Raw genomic sequence first — 7,723 nt, 5'->3', positions numbered from 1 at the left:
CACACACACACACACACACACACACACACACACACACACACACACACACACACACACACACGCACACAGACACATATACACACATTTTTGTGTGTGTATATGTGTGTGTGTGTGTGTATATACACATTTTTGTGTGAGTATATATACACAGAGCTTTTTCAGTGTTAGAGTAGTTAACGAATGGAATGCACTAGGAAGTGATGTGGTGGAGGCTGACTCCATACACAGCTTTAAATGTAGATATGATAGAGCCCAACAGGCTCAGGAAACTGTACACCAGTTGATTGACAGTTGAGAGGCGGGACCAAAGAGCCAAAGCTCAACCCCCGCAAGCACAATTAGGTGAGCACAATTAGGTGAACACATACACACACACACACATATACATCCCTAGGAATCACCCCGCAGCAGCTGTTCCAACTTCTAGGAACATATTTACTGCTAGGTGAACAGATGCATCAGGTGGAATGCAACTCTGCCCATTTGATTTTGCATCGGCCGGGAATCGAGCCCTTAGGACTACAACCCCCGAGCGCCGAGAAGCCTCTAAAACTGCCCAGACCCGGGATCGAACCAGGGACCTTTAGATCTTCAGTCTAACGCTCTCCCAACTGAGCTATCTAGGCGATGTGTGTGTGTGTGTGTGTGTGCAGGATCAAGCTTCAGATCCTGGGCCCCGCCTTTTCAACTGTCGGTCGTCTAAAGAGATAATTGTCCTTGTACCTTAAGGTGGTTCTATGTTCTCTTATTCTCTCCAATTTGTATATAACGCAACGAAAGTATTGTGATATTTCTTCACTTCTGTGGTTTCTATCGTTCATTAGCCTTCGTTCGTTAAATTACAACTCGGCTCAGTCTTAATCTGTTTCGTCGATAATTCATGGGTATTTTATATGTTTGGATCATGTTTCCTCCACTTCTCCTTTCTCCCATTAGCGTAAAATTTAAAATTCCTAAATTCACTTGGGCTCTAGGACCCCTCACGCGTGTGAAGCCGAAGCTCTTTTGAATACTATAGCTCTATTATAGAATTTAATAATAGCTCTATCGAGCTATTATTACAAAATAAAGTGATTTTATTTTTAAATTCCTCACTCTATCCTCGTAGTTCTATCTTCTCAATTATGAGACTACTCAAGTTGCTTGCAACATCCTTTTATTAATGTTCATTTTGTTCATATTTTTGTTCATATTTTTTGTTCTATATGAGAGCATAACTTTGTCTTCCTCCTACTGCAATCCCTCTGATGCGGTGCCAGCCCTAGTTACATGCTGTGAACTGCTAGTTCATTCAACAATCCAGGATTAGTGGATCAAAATGAGCTATTCCACGTAAAGTTAACTATGTTCCATCGACTGGTAACGTTCAATCTTTAACGTCTCAAAATGTTGACCTTATGTTGAATGTTGTTCTTAGACACATTGCATCAGTTTAGAGAGAGATGTTGGTCTCCTACAACCTCCTGTACATCTGGGTCTCTGTTCTTTGAATGTTATTGAGGAAAAGACGAATATTGAGAAACATCGGTGATGGAATGGGGAAAGGTGATGGAATGTCGATTAAGGCAGCGTCTGGGGTGCTCTCGGACGTAGGTTCGAATCCTCGTCACGGCCCCTTGTGAATTTTGTGTTCATTTGATGCATCAAGCTATAGTGATTTCTGCGTGTAATGGAGTGTTGAAAATAGCAGCTAGACCGGTGCCCTAGAACCACCCTCCCCCCCCCCTCACATCTCCTACCCCTCACCCCCCCCCCTCCTCTCCCGAGACACATCACCTCTGAGGTAAACTCTATCCCGCTTTGATACCATCTCTATAATCACAATTACCTACCTATAATCACTCTGCCCTAGATTATACGCTCTCAGGGCAAAATGCCCTTATAAACTACACCGCGTAATCGCGAATCTTCCTTTCCCTATAAGGAATATATATATATATATATATATATATATATATATATATATATATATATATATATATATATATATATATATATATATATGATATAGTCTGACCACGAAGGAGTGAATGAAACAGGAAATTCCTTGAAATTCCTTAATTATTTTCGTATTAATCAATACGTCTTCCTTCTGAAGATATATACAGGAGAACGTGTGGACGAAGGGTGTATTATCCCAACCCTACACCCATCCAAGACCCCAACTATTAACTGGTAGGGGTCTGGTTGGGTGTTGAGGTGGGGTAGGGTCGTTGGGGGCGAGGGGAAGATTGTTGGTGGAGTGTGTGTGTGTGTGAAGGGAAGATGGAGGGGTGATTGTCAGTGGGGGGGAAAAGATTGGGGGTGAGATTAGGGTCCTGTGAATAGCTCTGATGCTAGTGGTAAGGGGGGGGAAGGTGTAGTAGGAGAAATAGCATCAGCAGTTGATGTTATCGCTACCGATAGGGGGGGTGGGAAGGATAGCAGTAGCGGCCACAACACCGATATTGCAACGGTCGATTATCTTTGCTACCTGCTACAAGTTTATTTATTTATTTATTTATTTATTTATATATATACAAGAAGGTACATTGGGTTTGTGAGAATACTCTCTCTCTCTCTCTCTCTCTCTCTCTCTCTCTCTCTCTCTCTCTCTCTCTCTCTCTCTCTCTCTCTCTCTCTCTCTCTCTCTCTCTCTCTCTCTCTCACTGTTACTTTACGTCTACTGAAGCGAAATAAAAATATATTCTACACTATGAAGCCTGCATACAGTCATACACACACGTCACAAAGTATATTTTTCTTATCTTCCGTTATCCTCTTCACACGTCACAAGATAACAGAATCTCCACGTTTTCCATCAATCTTCCTCCTCGCCACTAAATCCTCAGGTCAATTAATCCATCAAACAACGAGAGATCAACTCAGGCGGATTGACCTGATACCCTTACTCATTCAGTCTCTCGCCTACTCGTTAATGGTAGCGACGTTTGATCTATTTTTTTATATCAATTAATTGGCAAGATGGGCTGGGGATTTGTGGTGTCAGAGAATAGCCGACTGTGTGACTTAATGGGGGAGGAATCGAACGCCGATCATCCTTTTCTCAACTCACACACACACACACACAAAGAGCCAGAACTCAACCCCCACAAAACACAATTAGGTGAGTACACGGGATCTCCCGGCTGAGTAGACAGAGCTTTGGGGGTCGTAGTCCTATTGGCCCAGGTTCGATTCCCGGCCGAGGCGAAAATAAATGGGCAGAGTTTCTTTCACCCTGATGTAACTGTTCACCTGACAGTAAATAGGTATCTAGGAGTTGGACAGCTGCTACGGGCTGCTTCCTGGGGATATGTGTGTGTGTGTGTGTGTGTGTGTGTTTATGTGTGTGTGTTAGAGAGAAGTATATGTAGTATATATAATACATGAAAAGTAGATTGGTTCGAAAAATGGGGTCCAAGAGCTAATAGCTCGATTCTGCAAACACAAAAAATAAATATTAATAGTAAATACACACATATGTACGCAGTGTTAGCGTTATCCAACTATCCAAGCTACCATTGATCCATTTATGCTACAATACCATAGGGGAGCCGGTCGGCCGAGCGGACAGCACGCTGTACTTGTGATCCTGTGGTCCTGGGTTCGATCTCAGGCGCCGGCGAGAAACAATGGGCAGAGTTTATTTCACCCTATGCTCCTGTTACCTAGCAGTAAAATAGGTACCTGGTTGATGTTAGTCAGCTGTCACGGGCTGCTTCCTGGGGGGTGGAGGCCTGGTTGAGGACATGGCCGCGGGGACACTAAAAAAAGCCCCGAAATCATCTTAAGATAACCTTAAGATAACCATCCATGCCTCCAGCCATCTTGAGGTTATCTTGAGATGATTTCGGGGCTTTTTTTTTAGTGTCCCCGCGGCCCGGTCCTCGACCAGGCCTCCACCCCCAGGAAGCAGCCGTGACAGCTGACTAACACCCAGGTACCTATTTACTGCTAGGTAACAGGGGCATAGGGTGAAAGAAACTCTGCCCAATGTTTCTCGCCGGCGCCTGGGATCGAACCCAGGACCACAGGATCACAAGTCCAGCGTGCTGTCCGCTCGGCCGACCGGCTCCGGGCCAGATTCACGAAAGCACTTACGCAAGCACTTACGAACGTGTACATCTTTCCATCCACCTGTGTGTCCTACACACCCACAGCTACAACAGCCACCGAACAGAATACCACAACAGATGGAACATTCCCTGTTTAACTCACACACACGGTGAATGTTTCATCCACCTGTGATGTCCTACACGGAGATAAATCTTTCACCCCCAGCATCCCTGACACCCCTGTGACACGGCAAGGGCCTCGTAACAGGTGCCAGGTATACCGAGAGAGTTAAGTGACAAGTGTAAGTCCCGCTCAGGTCCTCTGTATTATGTACGAACAATTTTTGTCTTTTTTTGTAAACATGCTATACCAGTTTTGGGGAGCACAAATGCACTATATATATATTTTACATGGGTGAACAGTTCATAAAGGCGATAGGACGAGATGTGGGATACGCCTTTCTCGTGTGGCTTAACCTGTGTGTGTGTGTGTGTGTGTGTGTGTGTGTGTGTGTGTGTGTGTGTGTGTGTGTGTGTGTGTGTGTGTGTGTGTGTGTGTGTGTGTGTGTGTACTCACCTAGTTGTGTTTGCGGGGGTTGAGCTCTGGCTCTTTGGTCCCGCCTCTAAACCGTCAATCAACTGGTGTACAGGTTCCTGAGCCTACTGGGCTCTATCATATCTACACTTGAAACTGTGTATGGAGTCAGCCTCCACCACATCACTTCCTAATGCATTCCATTTGTCAACCACTCTGACACTAAAAAAGTTCTTTCTAATATCTCTGTGGCTCATTTCGGCACTCAGTTTCCACCTGTGTCCCCTTGTGCGTGTTCCCCTTGTGCGTGTTCCCCTTGTGTTAAATAGACTGTCTTTATCTACCCTATCAATTCCCTTCAGAATCTTGAATGTGGTGATCATGTCCCCCCTAACTAACTGTGTCTGTATGTGTGAGTGTGTGTGTGTGTGTGTGTGTGTGTGTGTGTGTGTGTGTGTGTGTGCTGGGGGGGGGGGGGGGTTCCCGATCCCATTGTCAAGGGACTGGAAGACTGTTAGTTTTCCTCAAATGCTCCACTGGGCTAACAACTGACCTTCCACACGAGATGCAACCCACAATAGTTTGGTTGCTATTTAGTGCAAGGTAAACAGAGGCATTGAATGAAAGTAAAATTCCCTAAACGTTTTTGTCTCGATGCGGTAATCTAACCCAGGACATTCAGGTTTTCAACTACACACGGAAATAACTACACCTGAGACCAGGGGACATGATGGGAAGTGCCAAAAATAAAAAAAAGTTGAAAAGCACAGGTGCAGTACACACAGAAATAACAATAGCGTGATGTATCAAATGAACATATCCACAAGGGCCGTGACGAGCATTCGAACCTACGTCCGAGATCATCCCAGACGCTTCCTTAATCGACTGAGCTATGACATGGTCAAAAGAATTGTAACCAGAAGTTGTACCTAACTTACTTGGATCTTACCCTGGTTTGTGTCTCGGAGAGGCTGCAGGATCCAAGTAAGTTAGGTACAACTTCTGGTTTCAACTCTTTTTGACCATGTCGTAGCTCAGTCGATTAAGGCAGCGTCTGGGATGATCTCGGACGTAGGTTCGAATCTTCGTCACGGCCCTTGTGGACTTGTTCACAGGTGCAGTAACTACTCAACAGATAACTCTATCAACATCAAGGACCCAAGAAATTTCAACACTCCTTAAAAAAAAAGTGGGTGAGGGGGTATAACTAGCCGGTCTCTCGGTGTTCAAAAGAGAACTTGATAAACACCTCCATAGAACACCTGAAGAACCGAACTGTAACTGCGAGACGCCGCTGCCTCAAACAATGTCGTCCAATAGACCAGGGGCCAGATTCACGAAAGCACTTACGCAAGCACTTACGAACGTGTACATCTCTCCTCAATCTTTGACGGCTTTGGTTACATTTATTAAACAGTTTACAAGCATGGAAACTTCCCAATCAACTGTTGTTATTGTTATAAACAGCCTCCTGGTGCTTCGGAGCTCATTAACTGTTTAAATAATTAGAAACAAAGCCGCCAAAGATTGAGAAAAGATGTACAGGTTCGTAAGTGCTTTCGCGAATCTGGCCCCTGGCAGCTGTCCTGGTCAGAGACCGGTCAGCTGGGACATTGATCCCCGGCACCAACACAGGACAACCATTGTCCTTACAGGACAAAGTTTTCAATATACGAAGGTATAGCAGACTACAAAGATCACTTGAGATAAAATTCAAAGGCGCTTAGTGGTCATAAAATCAGTCTAGCGATAAGGACAATAGCTTCTTGACTTCATCAAGAAGAGTGAAGATGCACTCGAATGTTGTGGGAGTCTTTTGTTTCCGTGAAGAAGCTCGAGATCTTCGGAGAGTTCTCTCACTTGAGGCAAAGGAGACGGAGAGAAGAGACAAACGAAGGTAGTAAGGAGAGGAATATACAAACATAAGAATCAATTCAACTGCAGAAGACCTATTGACAAATCCGGTTTCATCTCCTATTTATATCCACGCAACCCTATGTCTAACCTACGCTTGAAACAATCCAAGCCATCCCCATGTCTATTACATTACCCGGTAGTTTTGATTCCATTCACCAACAAACCCTGTTTCCAAGCCAGTATTTACCCATGTATTTCCTGGGACAAAATTCATCCAATTTACCTCCACTGTTTCGAGTTCTGATTCGTGTTAATATGTTTAAAAAACCTTATTCATATTATCTTCGTTATAACTCTTTCATCCATATATATATATATATATATATATATATATATATATATATATATATATATATATATATATATATATATATATATATATATACTTCACATACATATACTATATATACCTATATAGTATAGTATACCTATATATACTTCAACAATGTCACCCTTTGCAGGCGATGAGTCACAATAACGTGACTGAAGTATGTTGACCAGACCACACATTAGAAAGTGAAGGGACGACGACGTTTCGGTCCGTCTTGGACTATTCTCAATCGACTTGAGAATGGTCCCAGGACGGACCGAAACGTCGTCGTCCCTTCACTTTCTAGTGTGTGGTTTGGTCACCATGTCACTCTTTATTTGTCGTCTTTCGAGAGGATGTAAGTTAAGCTTGTAGAGTTTCTGTTCATACGAAAGAATTCTATTTCCTGCGGGCGACTGAAACTAATCATTATCGTCTAAATGGGACCAAACGAGAACAGAATAAAGGTTAAGACAATTGAAAGGGAAGAAGGGAAAAGGAGAGGAGAGTGATGAAGAGGGCGCTAGGTAGATGAAAGGGAAATAGAAGGAATGAAGGAGAAATGGTTTGATGAACAAAAATAAAAAGGAATGAAACAGTGAAACATATAATTGAATGAACCGTAAAATATGGATAATATTCAATCATAAATTCGCAGCCACGATCCCGACTGAAAATATATTCTATACAATGCACATAAAATACGAATAAAATAAATAAAAAATAATAAATTATATGACAAACTAAAATAACAAAAAATTATCAGGAAAGTAGAATAATAACAAAATGGATAATTAGATGTAATAACAAAGAAGGAAGACATATGGAAAGCGATTAAAATTACTAGAGAACAATTAAGAAAAATAAAGAATATTTGAGAACACAGGAGAACAGACAGAACACTACAAAGCAAAATATAATACC

The 7,723-nt window shown here is 42.8% G+C and overlaps 1 non-coding gene across 1 annotated transcript; it reads right to left on the bottom strand.

Annotated features, from left to right (window-relative positions):
* Window positions 1-553: 553 nt before the first annotated feature.
* Window positions 554-626, bottom strand: TRNAF-GAA (transfer RNA phenylalanine (anticodon GAA)). Its single transcript has one exon. It is a non-coding gene; the product is annotated as a tRNA-Phe (tRNA).
* Window positions 627-7,723: the final 7,097 nt, after the last annotated feature.

This window comes from Procambarus clarkii, chromosome 14 (genome assembly GCF_040958095.1).
Source record: "Procambarus clarkii isolate CNS0578487 chromosome 14, FALCON_Pclarkii_2.0, whole genome shotgun sequence".
In the NCBI taxonomy this organism is placed as follows: Eukaryota; Metazoa; Arthropoda; class Malacostraca; order Decapoda; family Cambaridae; genus Procambarus; species Procambarus clarkii.
Note: the sequence above shows the minus strand (reverse complement) of the source record. Positions and strands in the feature narration are given on the sequence as shown.